A 15,962-nucleotide genomic window follows, 5' to 3' on the forward strand; every position below is an offset into this window, starting at 1 on the left:
AAAATATTAAACAAATGAAAGGTAGAGGAAAAGGACAAACTAGGAATATAACTAGTTACAAAAAACTGAAGGCCCCAGAGTCCCGATAAGCCTAATGGGCTGGTGGCTGTGGTGGTTGCCACATGCCCAGTAGCTCAAGAGCAGTCATGAGGCCCGATTGAGCCTGCATTTATCTCTCCAAGTCATCTACCAGCCTTCCGAAGACTGCTACAGTTTGCAACATCTTCCTCCATTCTGTGAATGTTGTCCACTAGGGATGTGAATCGTGTCCTCGATCGTCTTAACGATCGATTTCGGCTGGGAGGGGGAGGGAATCGTATTGTTGCCGTTTGGGGGGGGTAAAATATCGTGAAAAATCGTTAAAAATCGTGAAAAATCGAAAAATCGAAAAATCGAAAAACCGGCACATTAAAACCCCCTAAAACCCACCCCCGACCCTTTAAATTAAATCCCCCACCCTCCCGAACCCCCCCCCAAATAACTTAAATAACCTGCGGGTCCAGCGGCGGTCCGGAACGGCAGCGGTCCGGAACGGGCTCCTGCTCTGAATCTTGTCGTCTTCAGCCGGCGCCATTTTCCAAAATGGCGCCGAAAAATGGCGGCGGCCATAGACGAAAAAGATTGGACGGCAGGAGGTCCTTCCGGACCCCCGCTGGACTTTTGGCAAGTCTCGTGGGGGTCAGGAGGCCCCCCACAAGCTGGCCAAAAGTTCCTGGAGGTCCAGCGGGGGTCAGGGAGCGATTTCCCGCCGCGAATCGTTTTCGTACGGAAAATGGCGCCGGCAGGAGATCGACTGCAGGAGGTCGTTCAGCGAGGCGCCGGAACCCTCACTGAACGACCTCCTGCAGTCGATCTCCTGCCGGCGCCATTTTCCGTACGAAAACGATTCGCGGCGGGAAATCGCTCCCTGACCCCCGCTGGACCTCCAGGAACTTTTGGCCAGCTTGTGGGGGGCCTCCTGACCCCCACGAGACTTGCCAAAAGTCCAGCGGGGGTCCGGAAGGACCTCCTGCCGTCCAATCTTTTTCGTCTATGGCCGCCGCCATTTTTCGGTGCCATTTTGGAAAATGGCGCCGGCTGAAGACGACAAGATTCAGAGCAGGAGCCCGTTCCGGACCGCTGCCGTTCCGGACCGCCGCTGGACCCGCAGGTTATTTAAGTTATTTGGGGGGGGGGTTCGGGAGGGTGGGGGATTTAATTTAAAGGGTCGGGGGTGGGTTTTAGGGGGTTTTAGTGTGCCGGCTCACGATTCTAACGATTTATAACGATAAATCGTTAGAATCTGTATTGTATTGTGTTCCATAACGGTTTAAGACGATATTAAAATTATCGGACGATAATTTTAATCGTCCTAAAACGATTCACATCCCTATTGTCCACCAAAGCTGTAAGTGGGTCTCTGGGCTTTAAGCTGCTGCAGATTGGGGTGGCAGTTGCTGCTGGCCATTTGCAGCTGGCACTGAAGCTGCACTAGTAGGATGGGTCAGGTACTGAAGATCTTCTTCCTCCTCTTCCTCCTCCTCTTATTGAGAGTTGGTGGTGTCTGTGAACAGAAAAGAAAATTGAGTGGCAAAGCCATCAACTGGTGTGCACTGGGGTGTTATGTGCAGCATCATATAAAGTGTAAGAGTGTATTCCATTTGCGGGAGAAGCAGAAACAATGGAAAGTGATCCTAGTTGTGGGAAACCCATCTGCTATAGTTGGTTGCTGTATAGTAGTCACATGCAGCATGATGCCTACCAAGTGATAAGTGCTCTAATGTAGTCCAAGTGGCTAGGCGGCAGTACATGTTGGAGTTTGCCTTGGATTCCAACTCATCAATAGACATGATGCTGTCATAAAACAAAGAGTCCCTGTTGGAAGAAAGGCATAGACATTTCCTGGTAAGGATATTATGAATAGTTTCTAACACCCTACTTACTTCTATAGTTGGACTGTGAGTGCATTAAAATTTCTGCTTTATGACATGGCATGCCATGAAGACCTAGGAGTTGTGCTGTGTCCACCATATTGCTGGATGGACACCTATGGAGGATTTTAGAAGGAAGAAGCTTTATGTGCATGAGGGATTCTTCCAGTTATTGGCAGAGACTGGGTATTGTTGAGTGGCAGGGCAAGTGGGCCTGTGATGGAAGCAGCAAATAGACAGACATTGTTGACATCTCCTGATGGGCATTTATAGAAATTACCTCCAGCTTCCTCCTGCCTGGCAATCAGCTGCTTCAACAATCCCCCTCCAGGCAGGAGCAGCTCCTTGGCTTTTATCTTGAGGTCCTCAGTTTATACAGAGGACAAGCCTGAAAAAAATGCACTTAGTTAAATGTTGGTTCTGAGAACTCCTCAATGGTATGTTTCCATCTACCGTATTTTGAAAAGCATTGAAAACTTTGTTTTCTGACACTTTTAACTAATGATTGTTGTTGTATATATTTTATTTTGTTTTGTTTGCATTTATTTAAATTTGTTGTGATCTGCAGTGGAGCTTGAAAATTGTAGAATATAAATAGTTGAAATAAATAATAACATAAATTTCAATTAACCCATGACCCACAGATATATTTATTTATTTATGTATTTATAGCTTTTATATACCGAGGTTCAATTAACAGGATTAATTATCACTTCGGTTTAGTCTTGTCTTATATATATACATACTATATATATAGTGACTTTTCACTGTCCCTTCTGAGATCAATATAAGCTGTTAATTTCTTAGCTATCACATCTATATCCCATGTTCCTATCCCACAGCCCCATACCACCAACCCCTACCTACTCTCAACCTCCATTTTCCCATGAGGTACTTACCCCATGGAGGTAGGAAGATCCACAGTTGAAATCCTAATAGAAGGCCAGCTAGACTTCCCACATGGAACTGGCATTCAGCCTCACTCCCTGGTTGGGGAAGAGCAGGTCATTGTCCCTCACCACCAAGGAGGCCAACCTGGTCATGTCCATGGTATTGAAGTTCAGCTTTCTTGCTGTGGGGGCCATTTTGGAATGAGCCCACCAGAGTACAACCAGAAGTGTGCATGAACAATTATACAAGCATTAAAGTTCCTGAGTATACATGAAATTGTGCATGTAAAGAAAAGCATGGGGAGGAGATATGTATGTTCTAAAACCTGCACAGATGGGTCCACGTGGCTTCTAAAATACTAAATCAATTTTTTGCAGACTCATATACATGTGTATATGGGGCCATGTTGATATGTTTGAAAATAATCTTCACTGTGATTAGAAGATTAGACAGTGGATTACAGAAGTCTAGAAGAGATGTTATCATTTCATGGACTACGTTGATCAGATGCACCTTCTCTATGTATGGAAAAAGTTTATCTAGCTGTAGCAGATGATAAAAACAGCTTTGAAAAGTTAATTGAATTTGGGGTAAGATCTTAGCATTGAGTTCAACAACAGGAACCTAAGATCTGTGGCTTTAGTCAGAGTTCATAGCTTCTCGCAAAGTGATTTTTATGTCCAGAACCTGATCATTTGCATTTTAAACCTATTAGAACTTCATTTTATATGTATTCAGACAGAGTTTGTTACTATTTGTCCATTTCTGAATTATTGAGAGACATATGACTAACTCACATCAGCAGTTTAAAACCAATGGATTATTTTGGTCAGGGTACATCCAGTTGCTAGCAGTACATTCAGGAAGAAGCATATCTGAAGTGGCTGGATGGCTGGGTGAAGGTTAAACCAAGGCAAGTAAAACCAGGCCTAGCTCTGGAGACATCTCAGCATACAGCTGTAACAGTGAAGCAGGCTCAGAATTGAGAACCCAGGAAAGAGACATGGAGTTTGAGCAGGACTGCAGAGCTGAATGCAGAGTTGGGACACTGGAACAGGACTGAGTGTACCACAGGAACAAGGTCAGATGAACAGAGGTTCCAGAGGATATTTCACAAGATTCTGTGGTACTTTCACCAATGAAGGTACAACCTCTGCTGAGTCAATGGAACCTTCTGAGGGTGTGTTTAACTGGCTTGGCAAACAGAAGGTAAATATCCCCAGGCCTTTTCCTGAATCTGTGGCTCCTCTTCAGTTTCCTGGTCTCAACTTTCTAAGTCTTCTGATTCAAGCCCTGTTATTCTTGACACTCATCATAAATATACAGATAAATATGATAATGATAAATAGCGAGTTCTATTGAAAATGCATTATGATAATGTAATCTGTACACAGGGAGGATAACTTTAAAATCTGCGCATGTGCAACCATGTGCACATGTATATGGGCATTCGTAAATCTACTCTGGTATTTTATAACCTGCTTGTATACGATGTTTGCAGGTTATAAAATACACATAAACAAACCCAGGAACATGAGCATTCATGAAAAAAAATGGGCATATACATTATTCTACTTATCTGGAAAAGTTCTGAATTATATCAAGATAAGCAGCGGCACTTATCTGGATAAGCTGGACTTTAGACAAATAACTGTGTGCAATTGGTATGCCTGCATATTTTTACTTCTAATTTTAAAGTTATACATGAGTAGATATGTAAAATAGATGCATTTACCCCCGACCACCATCTCCCCACCTCCCATAAGTTGGCTTTTACATGTGTAAGTGGGGAGAGTTTCTAACATGCACAGCAATAAAATGACCAGTTTTACTCATTGGTTTACCAGTTTACCCATTCTATCTGCATTTCATTGAGATCCTCCTGCCTCTTCAGCCTGAACACCCTCCATTTCACTCAAACCCCTCACATAGTCCTTCCGTCACTTTTAAGATGTTTACAATCACTGAGTCCCAGATATAGAGCAGGTATAAGCTGCTAAATTTACATGTGGAAATTGCTTGTAAAATAGCAACTTACTCACATAAATGTTGACTGCACCCCAGAATGCCCCCACCCTGCCCATGTTTTACATGTGAAAATGTACTCGCTGACCTTTACTTTCACTGCTATTTTGAGGATTTTTAAATATAATGTATGCGAGAATATGCTATTTATACGCATATGTGCTGATTTTTACACAACCAACTCTTTGAAAATTCACCTTAAAACTTCTAAAATTATGAAATATAATGTTGTACATCTCTTTTATCCATATTGCTTAGTATAAATCATGTGGTAGTAAACCTACAAGTTTCTCTTAATCTGCTTCATTGTATGATTTACAGCATTGCTGTGTTTTACACTCATAGCATTTTCATCTTGCAGCTGAGCCTTTTTTTTAATTAACATTTATTAAAAAAACAGGTATTAAATGAAAGGATTATTATTCACATCCATGCTGTATAATGCATATATTATCCTGGAAACCTTCTTGGCTTACCTATTGGTGTTGGCTAACACCACATTTTATTAAAGATCTGTGAAATGTTTCCCAAGATGTTACATAGCCTCTCCTCTTTAGACAGTAAGTCTTACAAAATTGTCTTGGCTTTGTGTAAGTGCTAACAGGAAACAAGAATAATGAGATAAAACCTTTTCTTTCAGGTTTTTTAATTGAGGAACAAATTATTTCATAGTTTCTCATTAGTTATTCCCATGGATTCTAATGACAAGGTGCCAACTTTCACACTTTAAACAGGTTAATTAATCAGGTAGTAATGAAGTTGGGTGATACCTGAGTGTTGGTGTGCCGAATATTCACAGCTCCTAATAATGTGCTTAAATGTCTGTAAACCTGAGAGGCTGACTTGAAATTCAGATCTTCATAGTGATGCATAAATAAAAGAATAGAACAGAAACTAATAGGCACAGTATTTTAATCTTATACTTGGAACAAATGGGAACTTGTTGAATATCTTTCAGTTTCCCAAAACTGTAAAGTACTTTTTTATTCAACAAGCTGTGTTTGTTTTAGGATATTATGAAAATAGTCTGGTAGTAATTTGAAATAAATACTAAGAGAATTAGTATTTTTTATTCATAAAGTGCCCTTGGGTTTCCCCTCACTAAAGGAGTATACCATTAAGCTGGGGAGGTTCAGTGCAAAGACAATTGAGAGATTTGACTTTTGTTCCCCATGTGGGAATATGCAGATGGTAGATCCTAGCTATGCATCATCCCACAGCACCTGCTATCCTTTTGTATTTTAGTTTGGAATTTGTTGGCGTAGGAGCTCTCTGCCACCTGTCTTCTAATTTTAACTTCTAATTTATGGGAAAGGAGTAAGGAAGGTCCAATTTAGGGGTCAACCTCCCATTGACTCATCTGCCTGCCTTTGGTTTGGACTCTACTTTTCTTTTTATGTGCCTCTGGGTGCCAAATAAAAGATCTGTTCTGCCCAGGGGTTACACACACAGCAATAACAGAAAACTTTTATGCCTGTCTACGACAACAGAATTATTAGTAAACTGCAGTTTTACTGAAAAACACAACAGTCAGACATGTTTCACATACACTTACAAATGTAAAATATTTCAGGTTCTAGAATCTAGGCTATTTACATAAGGCTGAAATATTTCAGAGAATGTTTGAACCTTTAGAATGAAAATTTCCACTAAAGCTAACAAAGGGTAGTTAAAACCCATTTTCTTATTCAAAAGCAAAAACGTCTGGAACTTGTAGACTTGTTTCTTTAAAAAAACAATAAAAATATAAATTTCAAAATGAGATTAAATAGAAAGTAAAGATTATTAAACCAGGACTGAACCTACTTCTTTCTGGAGGGCTAGAGCTAGTTGATTACTCCATGCGGGTATCAAACAATTCTTACTGCCCCTATCAGTGGTAAATCAATAGATCCACCTAGTTTAATATGAATTTGTAAAATGTCTTGAATAATAATTTGTAAACTGTTTTGGATTAGCAACATTGCATAGTACTTAGGATCCTTTCCAAAAATTAATCCAATATTTGTTTTCTAAATGGAATGTAGTTAATATTTTCTTCTATTTAGCAGGGTAAGAAATGCTGGTGTAAGCTATTACTGAATGTGAAAAGGCCACAGGAACCTAAGAGATCAGGTGTTCAGGGGACAGCTGTACTGGTATTTGGTAGTTATTACAAAGCTTTTTGGGAAGACATGGGAAAGGAGGACTGCTGGGGGTAAATTGGGGATCTTGCATGCTCATATCTAATCACAAAGGGTAGAAAACAAAGGACAAAAAATACAAATCCCGTTTTGGTTAAGGAATAATATCAGAAGCACACTAGAAATTCCATACTGGATCAGGCCAAAGGTCCATCAAGGCAAGCATCCTGACCCTGACGGTTGCCAGTCCAGGTCACAAGTACAACAGGATTCGCATGAATAGGCCCAATCCTTTTTGCTCATAACCAGGAATAAGCAGTGTCTTTCCCAAATCTGTATGGCTAATAATGGAATATGGACTTTTCCTCCAGTAAATTGTCTTAATCATTTTAAAACACAGCTCTGCTAATTTCACCACATCCCCTGGCAAATAATCCACCAGTTTCATTATGCATTGGGTGAAAAAAATATTTTCTCTAATTTGTTTAAATGTTCTACTTATTAGATTCATGGAGGATCCCCTAGTACTAATACTATTTGAAAGGGTAAATAACTGTTCCCTATTTACCCATTCCACCCCAGTCATGATTCTATATACAGTACCTCTACAGTCTCCTGTCAGCTGTCTCTTCAACAGGATGAAAAGCAGGGATTGTGCTTCTTTCACTTGAAATGAATGGGACAAACCTAAATTGGTTTCCTAAGTAAATACTCCCAAATTGTGTTATTTTCGTGTTCAACTCATTTAAAAATGGGGTTGCCGAATGCCTGGAAACTCCATCACACCCTACAAAAAGAGAACCCTAGGCATGGGCTTGCCATGGTTAGTTCCATTACCTGTCCACCACCCTTTCCCTATGCAGGAAAAACGACACCAATGAAATCTGGATTATATAAAGGATAAGAGACAACCCCAAATATAAACCCTGTACCTGCATTTCTATAAACATACTCTGTACATAAGAACATAAGAAGTTACCATACTGGGTCAGACTGAGGGTCATCAAGCCCAGCATCCTGTTTCCGACAGTGGTCAATCCAGGCTACAAGTACCTGGCAAGTACCAGGAGCAAAACATGAGATAAAAAATGGGGGATGCTAGAATAGGGATAGGGGGGAGGTTAGGATAGGGGAAGGGGAAGGGAGGTTAGGGTAGGGGGATGGGAAATTCCCTCCCAGTCCGCTCTTTAATTGGAGCAGATTGGGAAAGAACTGGGGAAGGCCCGATGTGTTGCCGCACAAATTTGCTAAATTATACCCCCCATTGTGCGTGCTGACCCAGAATTTTATAGCATGCGCACACCAGCATGCACATGTTATAAAATCACACGTTCATGTGTGTGCGCCGGACAGCATATGGAGACGTGCGCATATTTTTTAAAAATCTACCCCTAAGTCAACTTGATTAATATCAGTTAAAGGATTTCTCCTCCAAGAATTTAATCAAACCTTTTTTAAACCCAACTACACTAACTTCCCTAACCACATCCTCTGGCAAGGAATTCCAGAGCATAATTGCGCATTGAGTGAAAAAGATTTTCTTTGATTTGTTTTAAATGTGCTACTTGCTAACACCATAGACTGCCCCATAGTTCTTCTATTATCTGAAAGAGTAATTAACCAATTCATATTTACCCATTCTAGAACTCTCATCATTTTATAGACCTCTATCATATCCCCCCTCAGCCATCTCTTCTCCAAACTGAACAGTCCTAGGCTCTTTAGCCTTTCCTCATAAGGGAGCCATTCTATCCCCTTTATCATTTTAGTCACCCTTCTCGATTCTTCTCCAGTGCAACTATATCTTTTTTGAGATGCAGACTAGAATTGTACTCAGTACTCAAGGTGCAGTCTTACCATGAAGCAACACAGTGGCATTAAGATATTTTCTGTATTATTCACCTTTCCTTCCTAATATTCTGCTTGCTTTTTTAACTTTTGCAGCATACTGAGCTGATAATTTCAATGTATTATCCACTATGATACCTGCATCATTTTCCTGGGTGGTAGCAGCTCCTAATTTGGAATCTAACATCAAGTAACTACAGCATGGGTTATTTTTCCCTATAAGCATCATCTTGCATTTGTCCACATTAAATTCCATCCGCCATTTGGATGACAAATCTTCCAGTCTTGCAAGGCCCTCCTGTAATTTATCAAAATCCGCTTGTGATTTAACTACTCTGAATAATTTTGTGTCATCAGCAAATTTGATGACCTCACTCATCATATTCCTTTCCAGATCATTTATAAATATATTGAAAATCACCGGTCCAAGTACAGATCCCTGAGGCACACCACACTTGTAATTTTACTGAGAAAATTGACCATTTAATTCTAGTCTCTGTTTCCTGTCTTTTAACCAGTTTGTAATCCACAAAAGGACATTGTCTCCTATCCCATGACTATTTGTTTTCAAAGAAGCCTCTCATCCAAATACACTACAACTACCAGTTCATCTTTATCCACATATTTATTAACCCCTTCAAAAAAATGAAGCAGATTTGAGAGGCAAGACTTCCCTTGGGTAAATCCATGCTGATTGTCTTCCATTAAACTATGTCTTTGTTGTATATTCTCTGTGATTTTGACCTTTAGAATAGTTTCTAGGGATGTGAATCGTGTGCCCGATCGTCTTAACGATCGGGTTTGGCTAGAAGGAGAAAAACATCTGATCAGTGGTGATGTGAATCAGAATCGGTTCCGATTCACATCGTTAATTTTTTTTTAGTGAGGCCCGACCCTTTAAAATTGACCCTTTACCTTCCCCCACCCTCCCAAACCCCCCAAAAACCTTTTATGAGTACCTGGTGGTTCAGTGGGGGTGCGGGGACCGATCTCCCGCTCTTGGGACATCGGCGCCATTTTGGCTGCCACTCAATAATGACGCCATTGGCCCGATAAAAAATAAAAACCCACCGACCCTTTAAAAATGACCCCTTAGCTTCCCCCACTCTCCCGAGCCCCCCAAAACATTTTAAAATTACCTGGTGGTCTAGTGGTGGTCCTGAGAGCGATCTCCCATTCTTGGGCCGTCGGCTGCCACTCATAAAGATGGCGCTGATGGCCCTTTGCCCTTACCATGTGACAGGATATCCGTGCCATTGGCTGGACCCTGTCACAAGGTAGGAGCACTGGATGGCCGGCGCCATCTTTAAAGATGGTGGCGGCCATCTTTAAAGATGGCGGCACCCATCTTTACGATGGCGGCGCCCATCTTTACGATGGCAGTGGTCATCTTTAAAGATGGCGTCGGCCAGCCAGTGCTCCTACCATGTGACAGGGGCCGGCCAATGGCACGGATACCCTGTCACATGATAAGGGCAAAGGGCCATCGGCGCCATCTTTATGAGTGGCAGTCGATGGCCCGAGAATGGGAGATCGCTCCCAGGACCACCACTAGACCACCAGGTAATTTTAAAATGTTTTCGGGGGCTCGGGAGGATGGGGGAAGCTAAGGGGTCATTTTTAAAGGGTCGGGTGGGTTGTTTTTTTTATCGGGCCATCGGCGCCATTATTGATTGGCAGCCAAAATGGCGCTGATGGCCCAAGAGCGGGAGATCAGTCCCCACACCCCCACTGAACCACCAGGTACTTGTAAAAAGTTTTGGGGGGTGGTACGGGAGGGTGGGGGTCCAGTTTTATAGGGTCGGGGTGGGTTTAGTGGTTGTTTTGGTGTGCCAGTTTTCCCGCCCTCCCCCCTCCACCGATTTACGATTTTTCACTATAAATCGGGGGAATTTCTATTGTATCGCGACTCTTAACGATTTTTGACGATTTAAAAAATATCTGACGATTTTTTTAAATTGTCAAAAAACGATTCACATCCCTAATAGTTTCCACTATTTTTCCCAGTACTGTCCTCAGGCTCACTGATCTAGAGTTTCCCGGATCACCCTTGGAGCCCTTTTTAAATATTGGGGTTACATTGACCACCCTCCAGTCTTCAGGCATAATGGCTGATTTTAATGATAGGTTATACATTTTAACCAATCTGAAATTTCATTTTTTAGTTCCTTCAGAACCTTGGAGTACATACCATAAGGTCCAAGTGATTGTCCACTCTTTAGTTTGTCAATCTGGCCTACCTCATCTTCTAGGTTCACAGTGATTTGGTTCAGTTCATCTGACTCATCACCCCTGAAAACCATGTCCGGAAGTGATATCTTCCCACATCCTCATTAGTAAACACAGAAGCAAATAATTCACTTCGTCTTTCTGCAATGGCCTTATCTTTCCTAAGAATCCCTTTAACCCCTCGGTCATCCAACGGTCCAACCTACTCCTTCGCATATTTCCTGCTTTGGATATATTTATATAAGATTTTATTATGATGTTTTGCATCTAAAGCCAACTTAATTTCAAATTCTCTCTTTGCCTGTCTTATCAATGTTTTACAGTTAACTTGACATTGCTTTTGCTTTTTCCTATCTTCTTCAGATGGATTCTTCAATTTTTGAAGGACTTTTTTTTTGGCCAAAGTAGCCTCTTTTTCCTCACCTTTTAACCAAGCTGGTAATCATTTTTTGCCTTCCTTCCACTTTTCTTAATATGTGGAATACATCAGGACTGGGCTTTTAAGATGGTATCTTTAAACAATGCCCAAGCCTGTTGTACACTTTTATCCTTTGCAGCTGCACCTTTCAGTTTTTTTCTAATTATTTTCCTCAGTTTATCAAAGTTTCACTTTTTAAAATTTAGTGTTAGATCTGTAGGTTGACATATTGTCTCTCTTCCAGTCATTAGTTCAATTTTGATCATGTTATGGTCACTATTGCCAAGTGGCACCACCACCACCATTACCTCTCTCACCAAAACCTGTGTTCCACTAAGAATTAAATCTAAAATATCAACCTCACTTGTTGATTCCTGAACCAATTGCTTTATGAGCCACAGGTCAGACAGCACAATTTTATTGTATGGCAATTATCCAGAATGGCTCTGGCCTTGTGTTTGACTGGCACCATTTTTTACAAATATATCCACTGGGAGGGATTAACTGGGGTTTGGTCATGCGCCCTGAAGAGCCTTTAAAGGCTATGAATGGGTTAAAAAAGCTTGTTGGTAGGGTGGGGAAGGCTGGGAACTATTTGGGACCTTATGCTTTTTTGAGTGGTATTTTATTAAATTTTTTTGTTGTTTTATCATTATAAATAAATGAAGGAAACAACAAATGAAATAAAAATTGAAAAAAAAAAAAAGTTTGCGCACACCATAAGGATTTAGTTAGACCAGTGGTTCTCAAGAGGTACGTCGCTAGGGATGTGCAGAGCAAAAGTTTAAGTTCATATGTCCATATGTCCAAAGGGGGTCCCATTTGCGGTCAATATGGACATAAACAGAATTCAATGAGTTGAGTATATGTCCATATGTGCAAATAAAAATTTAAACCCCTCACCCTCCTTAATCCCCCCCCCCCCAAGACTTACCACAACTCCCTGGTGGTCCAGCGGGGTCAGGACGCCATTTCTGACCAACTTTGCAAGGAGCACGTGACTTCGGCGTCACGTCGGAGTGATGCAGCGTCATGTGATTCCCCGCGGGGTCGCTTCCGGGATCCTCGTTCGGCCCAAAAGGAACTTTTGGCCAGCTTGGGGGGGCCTCTGACACCCCCAAGCTGGCCAAAAGTTCCTTTTGGGCCGAACGAGGATCCCGGAAGCGACCCCGCGGGGAATCACGTGACGCTGGCGCCACGTCGGAGTGACGCAGCGTCATGTGATTCCCCGCGAGTTCCCTCTGGCACCCTCGTTCGGCCCAAAAGGAACTTTTGGCCAGCTTGGGGGGGCCTCCTGACCCCCCCAAGTTGGCCAAAAGTTCCTTTTGGGCCGAACGAGCGTTCCGGCACGAACCCGCGGGGAATCACGTGACGCCGCGTCACTCCGACGTGGCGCCGACGTCACATGCTCCTCGGAAAGGATTTCAGAAATGGCGTCCTCACTCCTCGCTGGATCACCAGGGAGTTGTGGTAAGTCTTTGGGGGGGGGGGGGGGATTAAGGAAGGTGAGGGGTTTAAATTTTTATTTTGGATCAACAATCGCGATTTCCAACTTATTCAACATAGCTATGTTGAATAAGTTGGAAATCCGATCGTTTATGTCTCATCACTTTTTTAAGTTAAAAAAAAAAAAAAGTAGCGTTTTACATTTATGTTCAATACGAATGCACACCCCTATACGTCGCATAGTCCTGGGAAGTTTCACAGGGCCAGCAGGAGGCTGTTCTTTCCTCATCAACCCAGATGGCAATCAGTTGACTTCTCCTTTATTGGGTCTTCCAGGAGGCTACTCTCACTTCCTTCCCCTCTTTCTAGCTCTGTGAGAGATTGTTTCTTTCTTCACCCAGACCAGAGCAAGACATTGCCAATTCCTGTTCTTCAGGCCCTGACAGGACACCAAATGTATCTTTTCCCACTGAGCCTGGAAGTGATGCTGCTACCATGTGTGTGTGTGTGGGGGGGGGGGGGGAGAAGGAGGTTGGAGATGCTGGGAAGGGAGAAGTGGAAGAGAAAGGGAGTGTGGTGGCTGCTGAGGAGGAAGGGGTGAGAAAGATGTGCTTGGGGGTAATGGGGAAGGAAGGGGAGGGAAGAAGAGGAGGGCAAGGGAGAGGGAACACAGGGAAGAGGATGCAAGTGTGTTGGGGGATCAGGAATGCTGGGCAGGGATATGAGTATGAGAGGATGATGGAAAGGGAGTAGGGCCAGATCTAGGGCAAATAGTGCCCTGGTTGGAAAGTTCCCTCTCACACCTGATGGTGGTCTACCCAAAGGTACCCCCTGAATCAAACACCCTCATGCTCCCCGTATCAACTCCCCACCTCTGGATCCTACCCCCACACAAAGCATTCCCTGATAGTTTAGTGCCTGCCCTCCCACCTCTGGATCCCCACTTACCGAAAAGAAGACTCTCTGATAGTCTAGTGGCTGCCTAGAACATCCCCTATCTCTGGGCTGGTAGACATTATTTTCCAACATGGCATCAATTAGCCTTTGCCCCTATCATATGACATCAAATTGCTGTTCATCATCAGTACCATTGTTCTACTGATCATTATCAGAGATGTAATTGTTACCAAATAATTCCTCACATTGCTTCACTTCAAAGGGATAATATTTTACAGATTGGTCAACCTAGCCCAAGCAAAACAATAAGAAATGTCTTCAGTAACCTCTCTCCCTGTTCTCTTTTTAGCAACATGCCTCTGGAATTCTTACTTCCTCAACTATTATCAGATACATAACTTCCTCTTTATCACTCTCTGCATAATATTCCCCAAATATCCCCTTCTTAAATGCTGCAAAATGGCAGGACTCCCTAGTATGATTAATCGGACTACACATGGAACTTTTGGATGAATTCTTATAGGGGTACCAACCACCTGTTCCCTACTTAGAAAAATGTTTCCCTAGCTTCACAACCAGATGGCTACCTAGAATCACCTTTTTTTTGTTTGTTTTTACCAAGGAACATCTTCTGAATCCTTCTTCTATTTTCCATTATTCACTTTGGCCAGGAACACAATTTTAGCAACAGGTCTCCAATACCTATCGGTTACCCTTTGCGGTTTCCTAACTGCAATTATGAAATTGGCCACAAAACCCCTTTTTTTAGAACTATTCATGACAATTTCTTCTTTGAGAAACATTTATGTCTGAGCTCTCTGGAGTCTGAAATCTTCTTTCACATGCTCTCCTATATAGTCTGGGCAGGCCCAAACACATGATTTGGATTTCTTCCATCTAGTTTCTCACCTCCTCACTTGCTTTCCTGGTTTACACTACTACTCCCGCAATCTCTTCCTTCAATACATATGTCTAGAAGAGAAGATCCGAGTGCAAACTGCATTTTTTTAAATTCCACCTTGCACTGGCTACTTCCCAGGTACTTTATCAAAAGCCAAAAAACTTTACACCTTTCAGAGTTATATACTCACCCCTTATATATCTGCATATTTAGACATTCCTAGGTACACTTTAGAGAGCATGATCAAAAGCAGGCGGTTATTTTTTTCCATCTGGGTTTCTTCTCATTGGTTGGGTGTCTAGTCTGCCGTGAACTCTTCTTCCAGGGGCTGCTTTAAAATTCCATGTTTAACACACTTGCCAAACGAAGTTCTTTTGGGTGAGGACTTGCCTTCTTTCCAGAAATAAAGTGTAAGACATGTTCATTAACTATGTAAATATTTTCACTCAAAAGCCTATTATTCACAATGTGCAGCATCACTGAGTGTTCCAGGCATATATACAACGTGTTAAATATAAGGTAGCAAAAAAAGATAAAACTGGGATTTATATAATGCAGTTCTTACACTATTGAAATTTACCTAGCAATTTGGAAAGGTAGAACTGGACTATTGAATTTAGGATACTTACAAACATATGAAACAAATATGAAAAAATTAACAAAAATGTATTTGTAAGGAATGCAAACATTTGCTATGATTTATTTAATAATGTTTAGCAAACTTCTGTTATGCATTCAGTATATAAAATATAAATAAAAATGTCATTAAATGAAATATTCCAAACCCAAGCTATTTTTTTTTCCAAACAGAAAGTAAAATGCAAACAGAGATTACTAAAATCCTGCTGTGTTTAATTTAAGTGTATGTAAGCCTTTTACTCACATTTATTTTGTCTGGAGATAATCATGTAGATCCACAGTGGTCAGAGCTGTGAAGCATGTGTTGTCAAAAGCTGCTCACTCTTTGATTTCACCTCGCTTCTGTCAGCCATGGTTCACATCATCCAAGCTCAGCTCATTCATCTTCTGACAGGGTGGGATTCTCCCATTTCTGTCTCCATCAATTTGTTTCTGTCGCCTCCAGACTACTTGCAGAAATACTGAAAAGTATCAAAAATCTTGGAGCCTTGGCCATTGTCTTACAATATTGTAGCACAAAGCAATGGTATGCTTGTAAACTAGAAAGAATGAGGGAAGCTGACAGTATTTCTGAGAGATAAATGCTTGTGGTCACAAATAATTTGTAATACTTATATATGGCAAAATACTTTTCA

The 15,962-nt window shown here is 41.7% G+C and overlaps 1 long non-coding RNA gene across 2 annotated transcripts in view; it reads right to left on the reverse strand.

The window, feature by feature from the left end:
- Positions 1 to 15,757, reverse strand: part of LOC115093200 — a 35,888-nt gene extending 20,131 nt beyond the window's left edge. The window contains exons 1-2 of one of the 2 annotated variants that reach the window (XR_003857215.1): positions 15,572 to 15,757; positions 14,879 to 15,078 (exon numbers count right to left, since the gene is read on the reverse strand). This is a non-coding gene — a long non-coding RNA (uncharacterized LOC115093200). Of the gene's footprint in view, positions 1 to 14,878; positions 15,082 to 15,571 lie in introns of both variants that reach the window. The other variant, XR_003857216.1, reaches the window with a different exon arrangement.
- Between the last annotated feature and the right edge of the window lie 205 nt (positions 15,758 to 15,962).

The sequence above is a fragment of the Rhinatrema bivittatum genome, chromosome 6, assembly GCF_901001135.1.
Source record: "Rhinatrema bivittatum chromosome 6, aRhiBiv1.1, whole genome shotgun sequence".
Classification (NCBI taxonomy): Eukaryota; Metazoa; Chordata; class Amphibia; order Gymnophiona; family Rhinatrematidae; genus Rhinatrema; species Rhinatrema bivittatum.